This window comes from Pyxicephalus adspersus, chromosome 11, assembly GCF_032062135.1.
Source record: "Pyxicephalus adspersus chromosome 11, UCB_Pads_2.0, whole genome shotgun sequence".
Taxonomy (NCBI): Eukaryota; Metazoa; Chordata; class Amphibia; order Anura; family Pyxicephalidae; genus Pyxicephalus; species Pyxicephalus adspersus.
Window position 1 is genome coordinate 15,952,829 of NC_092868.1, and position 13,322 is coordinate 15,966,150.

At 37.0% G+C, this 13,322-nt stretch overlaps 1 protein-coding gene across 6 annotated transcripts in view; it reads right to left on the bottom strand.

The window, feature by feature from the left end:
* Positions 1-13,322, bottom strand: part of FLT3LG (fms related receptor tyrosine kinase 3 ligand) — an 86,381-nt gene that overhangs the window by 58,073 nt on the left and 14,986 nt on the right. Inside the window, exon 1 of one of the 6 annotated variants that reach the window (XM_072425474.1) lies at positions 11,095-11,193. The exons of the other annotated variants lie outside the window; for them this stretch is intronic. The gene's annotated coding sequence lies outside the window, so the exon portion shown is untranslated. Of the gene's footprint in view, positions 1-11,094; positions 11,194-13,322 lie in introns of those variants that run through there. 6 annotated transcript variants of the gene reach the window in all.

A 13,322-nucleotide genomic window follows, 5' to 3' on the forward strand; every position in this document is an offset into this window, starting at 1 on the left:
CCATTGATTGTCCCCTTCTGTTCACTTACCGGTACTTAAGTGTAACTCCGTTAGGGCAGGAATCAGCAGCTTGCTTCCTGGTTCAGAATCGCGGGGGCGCGTGTGCCAGCTTCTTACTTTCAGTTTGGCTCTGCACTGCAGCCAGGAGGAGACACACACTGCAGCCAGCATCGAGGAGACACACACAGGATCGGATATCGGAGGATGTCTTATTCACGGGTGAGTGCCTTATTTTAATTATTTTTTCAAAAATCGGGGGTGGCTTATTTAATGGGGATGGCTTATAATCGGGGAAACACGGTAGAAACTCAGGACATAAGGATTGTTCCAATATGTAAACTCACAGGTGTTGTGATTCTGCCTGAAGTTATGGAATATATATGCTTATATATCCTTTTCCTAAATTGTCTCCTGGTTTTCCCAATGTAAAAGGATACACATTCACAAAAATTTAAGAAGATTACATTTTAGTGGTACATTAAGGCCAAGGCCTTTAATGACATATTGAGTTTTAAACCCCTTCTTCCAAAGTCATTTTCCTTCTCCTCATTTTATCCTTGACACTCTAGTAGTTATTCCTCTTTACACTGATGACTACACTGATGCCCCTTTCATAATTGCGATGTTCTCAAAACTATATAATTCAAAACTAAGATATTAAATTAGTGTCGATCTGTATTTTTATGATATTTTTACACTGTATAAATGTGTCTCATTTATTGCACTGCCATACTATTGTGCTGTTCAAACCCATTCATCCCTTTGAGCTTTATGCATACTCCTTGACACTCCCAGCTAATTTCCAAGTATACCCCATTCATTTAATATATACACATCCCCATCTTCATTCCGCTTCCTCCCTAGCTAGTGAGGGATCGGAGTCTTGGTCCCAGGACACCCAATAGCCATCACCAACTACCGTGGGTTTTTGCGGTGGGTGTTTGGCAGTTGCTCCCCCGTTAATCCACAGTGTCTACTGTGGATTGTTGAGCCGCCCAGATGTTAAGCTCAATTAGCAGGGCAGTACTGGCACAGGGGATTGGGTGGAAGTAACATCAAAACACTAACCACACATGCATGCTGACGTCATTGCTGACATATGCGCAGTTTAAGCATCACAATGCCATCTTCTCGCCCTTCTAGAGTGAAAGATCTGATCATAGTACCCTCTAGCGGTTCTAATGCTGTGCAGATTACCTGTCAGAGGATCCATCCATCCCTCTCTGCACAACTAAACTTCGCTTCTTTGGGGTCCCTTATCTATATTTCTCCTTACATTGAAATAACTCTGAAATCATTTGGCATGAAAAATATTAATTCTCACTTGTTATTAGAAGAGGGCAGCATCTTATCTATTAAATACTTACTTGACTATGTCATTCATTATAATAATATTCCTAGTTCATCTCCATACCAAAGCCTAGCTATATTTTAAAGGATGTCAATCACTTGCATAATGTCTTTAGCAATAGATATCATCTATATTAGCTTCCAATAGGATGAATAAAGCTAAAATTGCCATCTGTAATCATTCTTGACACAATTTTTGTTTTTGAATTGCAAACTGGCATGTGAGTGTTTTCTCATATTGCCAATACCAAATCACCTTACCTGCATGGACTTTTCAAACCAAAAGCGTGATCCCTTTATTGAAGCACATTATGAGCTTACGATACAGCCACATTTGCTCAGTAAGTGTCTTTATACCCTTTGTTCCTCAGAACTAACCATAGTATCTCTAAGAAATAAACACGCCAGTCTAACATATCATAAATTAAACATCGACACTATATATATTTTTCAAATTCACTTTATTCTTAAGAACAACATATATTGCACCTATTGCTTACCATTATATTATCTCGTCTCTCATTTCTCAATGACACCAGCTCATTTGAATGGTACTACTTCTTGTGTTTGTTTGTTTTTTTGTCATTGTAATATGATAAATGTATATGGATAAGTTTCATATTTATACATGAATGCTCTGCTATACTTTATTATACAGTTGCGTTGACATTCTCTATACATCCCTATGAAACCCATTGGTGAAACGCGTCAGGATAGAGATTATGAGCATCTTTACCTCTCTCACCATTTAGTCAGGCAACTGTTTGTCTGGAAAGGAAGGCAAACTCCCTGAATCATTGCACTCAGGGATGCCTTAAGCTGCGTACACACGTCCAATAATTATCGTTGGAAACAAACAACGAACGACCGACGAACGACCAATTGATCAAAAATCATTCTAAAAAAAAGTGACCAACGACACCGACGAACGAGGATAGTCGTTGGAAATGAACGACCGGCACTGCGGATCTGATTGGATGACGATCGTTCACCATCTATCGTGTGTACGGTCATTCAGTGATCATGCATGTTCCGAGCATGCGTGATGAACGAACGTTCTGTACAGGTGCTTCACTGTTTTGTGTTTATGTGTATGTATATATATATACACATATATATATATATATATATATATATAAATCTTTCTCTCTCTCTCTCTCTCTCTCTCTACATATATATATATATATAATTCTATAAATATCTGTTACTAATAAAGAGGACCTGTCATATGAATAATAAATATGACCTGTCATTATTCTTTATTATTCATATGACAGGTCCTCTTTATTGGTAATAGTAAATTGGTCAGTTTCCTGGTGCACGTCACTTCCAGTATCGTTAAATTGATTGCATCTATCATGTGTACAAAATCGTTGAACGATCGTGTCGTTATTTGCATGTACAGGATCGGTGCTATACGATCGTTCAAAGATATCGTGCAGGATCGTTGGTCGTTCGTTTACCAACGATAGTTATTGGAAGTGTGTACGTAGCTTTACTCTCAACCTTTTTGTATTTAATGTTTACTGCACTCATTGTGAATTTGCCTATTTTTCTTAAATATATAAAACTTTTGCCACCTAAAACCTCTATCTATTTCCTTCTCATTTGTTTGATATATGCATAATGTAATTTGTATGTTTCCTTGTTGAAGATATTCCTTCACTTCTAGTCTGGTAAAATCTTGTCCCACTAGAAAGTAAAGGGGAATCTCTTTAAAGGAAGGTCCATGAAGCATTAAAACCTGACTGTGGTTATGAACTTTCCCCATCCTATCTACAGCTAAAATAAAATGCTTGGGATTTGATTACACTTTATTTATATAAAATTATTTCCACATAGTTTTCCCATTGAATACCATATGCCATTTGTCCATTGCTTTTGCTGATCATACTGCAGTTTTTGTCATCTTGTTTATGGGTTCTATTTATACACCAGTGAATCTGACATTCACTGAAACATTCTGAGAATTTACTACTCTCACTGAAATACGAGGACCTAGACAATTCTCCACCTGGGAATTTTCAGTGAATGTCAGATTTTCAGACCTTTATATCTTAGCACAACTCAGTTTCTTGCAAAAACATTTCAACTCTGCTGTGTTCAAATATGCTATATATCAAAAAACCTGCACAGGTTTTTACAATTCAAATGATTATCAAACTTCTGTATAACCTCCATGGTAGAATATTGTTTTGGAAGTTTGAAGAATTCTGGATAAACTGAAAGCACTTGAGTTTTCTGTAAATAGCTACCCCATATTTTGGCTATTTGAAGTATCCATTTACTTTTTGCATTTAGAAAACTTACTGAAATTGATTGGTATTGTTCAGCTTGGACTTGTACTCCATCCATGGTACATTGTGCTGGGTAAATACTACTGCTAGTATAAACCATTAAATACAGAGTAGCAGCTGCTGCACTCACTTTATTGCAGGGGATTTCAAATATTGAATACCTCCTTTATACCTTATGATTGGGGACTGTTGTTATTCCCCTGCATTGAAGGGAGTATTTAAAGTGAACATATATGGCTGTCCACATGTAAATAATATGAGGAGTGTAAATCTCTTGTATCTAGATTAGAATACTTGCAACTATTGCCTGGTGTGATTGGGATACACAAAATATTATTTAAGGGCCACAAACCTCTTCATATACTCTTTTAAATGTACCAATCCCTTTTTTTACTTCCTGTGCTCCTTTTAGTTTTCTTTTTTTTATCTCTTCTTTGATTTAGACATCCTCTGACAGCACGTACCTTACGTGCCATCAGTATCTACTTTATATCCACATCCTTCACGTGTTACTTACTCTGAACTTTCACCATATCCAAAAGTTTTGATATACTTAACTATGAAATTATTTTGTACACATAATTTATATTTACCTTTTCTATTGGATCTGTATTTTCAATATCTGTGAAACTGCCTACTCTTCCATAAAAATAAAAAACACCACATGAAAACATTCCAGCTAGTAAAATTCACAGGTTACTGAAATGGTTTACATTTGGTGCCTTGAACAATAGAACACACAATGCACCACAGCAGACCACAAACCACAAAACATATTCACGAGGCATGCTGCATTGTAAAAACACAGTCCTAGGACTTCTATACATAAAACTGGAAATCAGACATTCCCTCAAAAGTCCCCTGGTGGAGACTCTTCCAAGTCCATGTGTTTCAATGGCAGCAATTAATTCTCCACCAAGTAATGTTTAAGGGGATGTCTTGTTCCCAGCTATAAATCGAGCCCATGGTATTTTTTCATATGGTACAGGGTGCCAGGCATTTTTCTTACTTTTGTTATCATATATTGTATGGTGCAAAAAAATGGTAAAAGTAGAGTCTCACTGTAAACGTGCTTTTGTATGCTGTGTATCCTTATCACATACACCCTCTATATAACTGTCCATTGTATACAATACATAATAAAAAAAAAAAAACGTTTTTGATCATTTTTGTTAACTCAAAAAGGTTAATCAGTGGAGCATGAAAAATCTGTACAAACAGACAATGAACTGTATTATTGTTATTTCACTTGGGTGAAAACACTGGGTTCCCTTTTCTAAAACTCTTACTGAATCATAAAAGTGCGCAACTGGAAACAGACATGTCATTGTATTCAGTCTCCATTACAATTTAGCTTACATTTACGATGTGTAGTATGCATTAAGTATTGCAAAACAATTTTAAATAATAGAAATTTTGGGGAATTCCACTCCAGTAAAATTTCCCAGATTTACTTTTAAACAGCGACAACACTTTCATTAAACAAAGCTATAAATTTCAGGTGACACAGGAGTGAACTTTTACCATTCTAATTTCCAGTTCAGCATAGGCGTGGTAAACTACCCATTTTGATACATGTATTTTTATGCCAGGGATCTTCACCTATCTGCTTCTATTAAGGACTGTCTAACACATTTCTACTCTGTTTATATTCCCATCTTAAAATGCACATTTTATTGAAATATCTAGAACCTAAAAGCTGGGAGCTTTATCAGCCTCTCAGACTCCACCTATAATAAATATTAATATTGGTGGACTGGTACGATAAAGTACATTCAGACATGGAAGGATTCCAGAGGCTTCAATTATATTCCTCCCTACGAACCTATGAAAATGCTAGCAGCCAACATACTTCTCTTCACTGTACTTAGAAAATCCTTAAAGGTTCAGTTTCAGATTACCATAACACTTTTTTAACTAAATTAGTAGGCTCCAGAAGCTTCATCTCATGGGAGGTTTTGTCTTAGGGCCATGTCATGCATGAGGCCATGTCATGCATGAAAGTCATGTGGGAGAGCAAAGTTCTATAAAACTTTTCCCTTGTTGGCCCCGAGTCATGTAAAATTTATGACTTAACTTCAGGGCAGCAATTTTGCAATTGAAAGAAGGAGATAAGCTGTTTGTTTTTTGTCTTTTTGCAGCAAAAGTTAGATTGTATTTATCATGCAACTAATGACAAGGTGCAAAAAACAAGGTGCATGACTGAACCATTTTTTACTGTTACTGCTCCTATTTGGCCTTCATCAGAGGTAAGAACTTTCAATCCTTAAGATATGTTTTTTGTACTATACCATTATTGAAAAAATGTCCTAGATACACCTTTTGTAGCTCTATACTTTAAAATTTGAATTACCCTCCTTGAATACATAAATGGTGACCTTTATCATCCTTATTGATCAACCATGACCATATCCCCTTGTTTGATTCCTATTGTAACCCACTCAACAACTTTTTTTATCAGCTTATAATAATTTGTATGGGAACCTTTGGTTCTTTTACCCATCTTTACTTATTGTATTTCATTTCATTTTAGCAATCATTACTGTTACTCACCTTACAAAAACCCCTTTTCTTTCACAAAAATATCTTCAACCCAAGAAATACGTTTTTTACTCTCCCTTTGAGCATTATGTCTGTCACCTAACAGTAAGTAACCTTCTTACATATTGTTATACCTACTTTACACATGCTAGTATATACATACTACAGTTAGGTTCATAAATATTTGGACAGAGACAACTTTTTTCTAATTTTGGTTCTGTACATTACACTTTCATAAGTGAAGCTGGGTGATCCAGCAAAGCTGAAGTACAGAATCATAATAGTTAAGGATATATAAAGCTTTTGTGGGATAGTACACCAGCATTCATAGATAATTGAGCAAACTTCAAAGAGTCCGATATGTGCAAAAAATTATCAAAAATCAATTCATACAGTTAGGTTTATAAATATTTGGACAGAGACAACTTTTTTCTAATTTTGGTTCTGTACATTACCACAATTAATTTTAAATGAAACAACTCAGATGCAGTTGAACTTTCCTGTCACTATAGTCTTGTAGTGCAATGTCTGTGCAATGTTCTGCCATTCAATGTCTCATTAGCTTCAGTCACTTCTGTGTAGTACATTCAATATATATATAAATAAATATATATATATATATATATATTATAAATAAAATATGTTTAGCATTTTTATTGTTGGTAGATCATTTTGACTGGTCATTTTAAAAGTAGCTTGCATGCCAAAAAAGTGTGGGCACCCCTGTAAACCATACTGGGTGCAATTTAACACATTCATTTGTTCATAATGTATGTAATGGAGATTCAAATTCAATTTGGGTTCTTAAAAATGTGTATTAGAGTGGGGTCTGTCACTGCTCTGGGAAAACGTCAACAGCCTATTCTCTTTCGAATTCAGTGAAAGTATTACTAACCTGCCAAACTAATTTGTAATGCTTTCTCCAGATCAATGCAGACAGACTTTCCTCTGCCCTTCAGCACTTAAAATAGGTATATAAAGAATGTCAAAAATGAAACAGAATCAAAAAATGAGAATTGAAAGGTTATCTACTAGTTTACAGAAATCAACATGGAAATTAACTAAAAGGTCACAAAATTACAAAGGAAGGAGGACTGTTTATGGGGCTACATTATGGTCATGTGATTACCTATAATAAATGCTACAATCATCACATGCTGCTATCTTACCTGCCAATTTGCTATCTTCTGTAGAATGTACATTTTGCTCAATTTACATCCCCATCACACCTCTGTGCTGGAATAAATGAACCCCCATGCGCAGAGGTTACATGATTCCAGCCTGGTCAATCAACATGGCTGAACATCCCAAACCAGGTAAAGGACTGGGTGAATATGTCAGTGGGATCAAGGAGAGATGAGTTTACTTTTGCTTCAAAGTTTTTTTTTTAAATTGCTTAATCTGATTTTACTTTCTCAGGGTGCATGATAAGGTGCAAGCCAGCCAGATAGACCCCTCCTCATTTCCTGACTGGAAGAAATCCAACATCCTTTAGCCCTTTCCTCCATTGCACATAGAAGAACAGAGGCCAAGTAATGACATCAATTGGCCAAAAATAAGAAAAAAAATACAAATCGAAAAAAAAATGATATGTTACTGGTAGAATCAGGGAAGACGAACTATAAAAAGATTAAATGTTAGATACCAGAAAATGACAATGAAGCTTCAGGTAGGTCTGTCAGTGACAGTTTATGTTTTATTAAACATAAAAGACGAAATGCAAAGGCAAATGTTACCTACAGTGATAATAAAATGCAACAAAATTTCGACATATGGATAAAGCTATGTGCATAACTTGTACAGCCAAAGTTTTTGCGTATGGTCCAAAAAAAAAAAAAAAAAAAAAAAAAAGGAAATACAGATGTCTAACTCTAAGAAAAACCTGTTACTAGCCAGAGTAACCCTGAACTCTAGGCAAACCAGATAATAAAATACACCAATGCAATACATATGTGAGAGCTGTGTTAGCAGCCAGGGTTTCTGAATATGTCTGTCTATAATATTTACACAACTTTGGCAAACACCCCAATAGGCCCACAATAATGTAGAAACCAGAAGAAAAAACTAACAATGTAAACAAATGTAATCACAGTAAACAGAAAATGTTGGAGTAACTTTAGAAGAGCAAAATGGCATGGGAATTTGTGTCACCAACCAAGACATGCAGAGATTGTGCTCTAAACTGCACATGTACAGTTCAAGGTACAATCTTTATTAGGTTGCTAGCAAACAGGTAAAATACAAATACAATCTGTTCTGTAATAAAAGCAGACAGATAGCATTTTTGTAACAAATTGCAAGTTCTTTACTCTTTACTGGGCATGTTCTAGAGAACCTCTGGTAAAGGCTGCCACCAAATGCTAGAAGGTTCATTGACAAATTTGTCACCCGCCTAAATTAGTATTTTTTTGTAAACATATGAAAGCTAGAAGTTCTATTATATGAGTGCACATGCTGCATATCATAATATAAGGAGATCCAGAAAACGCCAAGAGACATGGCTAGATTCTCAGCCCCATCAGTCTGACATCATAAAGCCTTCAGTGGGACGGATTATCAGTTCACATAACCTTTTGGACGCATTTTTTTTTCTAATATTATTGCCTATAATTAATATTAAAAACATTTTTCCTAAAATTCATTCATATAGAGACTCACAAATACATAAAAAACACATTTTCACTTAAGAGTAAATTCTTATATCGATGTCAGATAAACATCAGATTTTTGTCCCTGGAAATGATCTTTTCCAGTGAAGGATGTATACACAGCATCTCTACAACAATGTAATCTATCAAAAAAAAAACTATTTTATCAAAAATTTCTCACTGAAATTCTCCAAACAAGGGTGCAATAATATAATTATAAATAATAATAATAATAAATGCAGATTTTAGAAAAAAAAAGAATATTTACATTTTTAGTAGATATCCTTGGTGTGGAAGATTTTGAAGCAGGGTGCTGCACAAAGTCCAACATCACAGTCAGGACAGTAGAACCTGGTTTCTTTGCGTTTCTCCTTTCCTCTGTCATCGGTCTTTGAGCAGCAAACCACGCACATCCTTGTAGTTGCCGCCTTTTTTGGGTTGGTGGGATGTATTCAGTGAACTGACGACCAGTCAGGCGTTCCGGGCTGACAACGGTGGAAGTACGACGTCCAGGTCTATTCATCACACTGATGGTGTTTGGTGGTTCTTGACTATGGATTCGGAAACTTGCAAAATGAAGTCTGAATGATTAACAGGCTTCTGACAATTTTTTTTTTGTACAGAATGTAGACATTCCATAGACACTGCTCAACTAGATGCCTGAAGATTTTTTGGTAGTACTTACTTTGCTGTTTCCTCATCGGTGGGTAGAATGTCATGGCTTGGTCAGCTCTGTCGACACCTCTGATGGTGTTGTTGTAGTCACTCACCACCTGTAGCTTCATCACTTCTTTCCCACGTTTTATGTGTACCAAAACGGTGGTGGCAGGACAGTACTCATCAGGCCTACATCTTTCTTGTCACGCTATCTCAGGGCCATCATCTTGCCTTTCTGCCAGGCAACAATTTTTACTGTGTTCAGCTTCCCTTTTGCAAACATTGATGGAAGGTTGCCCCGATTAGCTCTAACGGTTCCGTAGCCATCTGTTCTGTGTTGTAGAAGGAACTCATAAAGCTCAGGAGAGGTGTAGACATTGTCAGTTGTGACACAATAGCCCTGACCTAGCAATGGCTCTGAGAGATAGCACTGAAGATGTTGCCAATCCATAACAGCAGTATCTGGGGTTGAATTGTGTCCCTTTTCCAGTGTACAGTACCATGTTCCAGATGTAGCCAAATGAGAATTCTCACAGCATATACGTTTTCACGCCAAATCATGCCCTCTTTGACGCAATGTACTGTACCCAGCTGAGCCTCCCCTTGTAAGCCATTAGACTTTCGTCAATGTGACATCTCTTTCTGGCACATAGGATTGCTGGAAATTTTGTAGAATCATCTGAGACACTTCCCAAATTCTCTTCAGTTTTGGTGCAGAATGGGTAGTCTCATTAAATTCCTCATTGTTTGCAAAGTGCAGGTACTTCATTATGAGGGAAAAGCGGTATTCTGGCACAACTGTGCCAAAGGATGGAGTGGCAAACACAGAGCGGCACATATGTTGGCATAAAAAAAAAATTAAAAAGTTTGCAAATACAGAGCAGCACAAGTTAGCAAACACCTACCTGTTACCTTACCTGTTTGTCTCCGCAAAATTTTTTCCGATAACTTCATCCAAAAACAACTTCAGGTATGCCAGGGGGTCGTCGCATTCAGCCTCAATTTTCATCCCAGGTGCGTCGGTAAATGGAAATCTTGGCGGTGCTGCCTGGTCTGCATCAAGGTCAATGGAGCACCATGTGCGAACAGCTCTGACCTCAGGTATAGAATCGTCGCTCAGTTCACTTTCGCTGTCTGATGACAAATTTCCTGGTGAATCACTATTGCTCGATTCCACAAGGGACTTCAAATCGCTATCACTGCTTTCAAATTCCTCCAAAACAGCTATTGCGCTGGCGAGATGCCTTTTGGATGCCATGTGGTCTCCAGCAATCAGTCAGGAACAATCAAGGTCAAAGACAATGTGATGAAATGATACATTCAGAAAGTGATTTATAAGTCATCAAAAGGTCAGATCAAAGTCAGGGCTAATAGTGGGCAAAATGTAAATCAGGGCACTGGGCAATGATGCTTGGTGCACTAAAATGTTTATTTATACTTTGAATATATGTTTTGTAGTGTTTTTTACTGTAAAAAAAAAATTAAAAGCAGATTACATAGTAATGTGCTTTTAGATTTCCCGCCCCCACAATCCATCACTTAAATTATGAATAAGCATTATTAATAATACGTATAAATTATTAACCAGCATTAAAGCGTACCTCAACTCAGAAATTTCAAGCATCTCGGGCATGCGCAGAAGGAGCCTTTTGGTGAAAAGAGAAAAATATGCAGATCCCAGTTTGTTTTTCAACCTTTGTCTCCCGATCTCATGCCTTGGTTGGGTGACGTATGAAGATATGCCAGGAAGAAAAAGATGACGCCCCCTAGCACGCCGGTTTGGAGACCGATACCAGAACGACGCGGGACCTGATGAAAGACACCTCCGGGACCAATCGACTGCGCTGCAGGATTGGAAGTACTGAAAGTCAATACACAGATGCCTCTTTTTTTCTATTTTTCTACATTGTTTGACATTATTAACTGCATCAGATTGATTTTAAAGATCCAGCCTGCAAAATCCTTTGAAACTATTAAGAACCATCATATATTTAAAAAATAGACTATAGAGTAGCCCATAAAAATTATTTACATTTCAGTAGGATGGCTCTTTTTCACTATAAACTAAATTGGTATTTCTTTGTCCACAAAAAAAAACTGTTCTCTGTTGTTCCCTATTCCTGTGCTCTTTTTAAAAAAACATCACAGGATGCAGAGCAATGCTCAATGACAGCTAAAAGACAGCTTTATAAAAAAAAATCCAAAAGTAGGGGTCAAATACATGTGGGGGTACCCAACTTACTGTATGCATATAATATCCACTCCCAGCAGACAAAGCAGTCTTATAAATCATCCTACTCCCAGGACGGGGAGGACAAATAATGTAATTTACAGTGCAAGTGTCCATTATAACATTCATCACTTTGGGCCTAATTAATGCTCTCCAAAACTAGAGATTATAGATTATTATGAGTGAACCTGGGTGATCTAGCAACATTGGAAAATGTTTCTTAAAAGTAATTTGCTAATAGCTGGCAAATGTTTTCATTCCAGGACCAGATCTATTCAAAGTTTGCTGGATCACCAAGGTTCTCCCATAATTGGATGTTCTCCAGTCAAGGAGAGCTTTAATAAATCAGGCCCGATGTATCTGTTTTATAAGGATTCTTTTATAGGACTCGGAATTCCATGGGATTGATATGACTGGAATAACAATGCTCATCAGGGCTGACCCACACAGATCCCCATGGAGTCATTTTGGTACAGTTAGTAATGTATTCCTCTCTAGAATATTTGTGGCCAAACTGTTAGATCTATTGAGACTGTGTTCTACTCGGTACTGCACAATTCAAAAAAGCCTTGGCAGTAGCAATCTTGTGTAGGTATGGTAGGTTTGTTCCCTCTTATTGTTTGTTTTTCATTGTATTTTTGCTCTGTTTATCAGTATCCAGTTTATATGTAGTAATATACACAAAACTCATTGTTTACACCGAGAACAAGTGACTCCAAGTGATCTCCAGACACTTATCCTCAGCAGACTAGAACCCCTGGTCCTATCCGGTATGGCCTACAGGATTTTCACAGAGAAAGCTTGACTAGCAGCCTCATTCTTTCCCATTAGGTATTGAACATCCCTTGTCCCTACATTCTTCTCTACCTCAAATCCAACTCCTTCCCCTATATCTTAAAATCACAACCCCATTTACGTGAACCACAAACCTTTTCTTCAACACAAATGTTCCCCAATAATGATAAGCAAACATACCCTACCCCTTTGCCTACATCTTATCTTCTTCCCCAAACCCAGTCCCCCCATTTTCAATTTATATTTTCTTTTTTCTTCCCTTCTATCTTCCAGTTTCCCCCATCCCCACTCCACAACCTCCTCAACAAAATACAAAAACGTTTACAATTAACTAAAAATGATTTATTAATTATTGCAAGTGACTTAAATATTCCCAAAAAATGAAGAATGATCCTCACTGCCTTCAGGAGTCCTATTTCCAAATTCAGGACACTTTCCAAAGATCTACCACGTAAGCTGAATAGATAAGAAATCCAGGGATGTTGTAGGATACTGTTAGCATATTCATTACCATGGACACCCTCAAAAAGCATGGGAGACATATAATATTCATAGATAGCATGGTCAGCTCAGAAAAGTCTTACTTCTTGTTTGCAGTGCACCAATTAATATTATTAGCCAGTATTTATATAGCGCAACATATTACACAGCGCTTTACAAAGTCCATAGTCATATCACTAACTGTCCCGCAAAGAGGCTCACAATCTAATGTCCCTACCATAGTCATATGTCAATTTTTGAGGGAAAGCCGATTAACCTAACTGCATGTTTTTTGGGATATGGGAAGAAACTAGAGTACCCGGA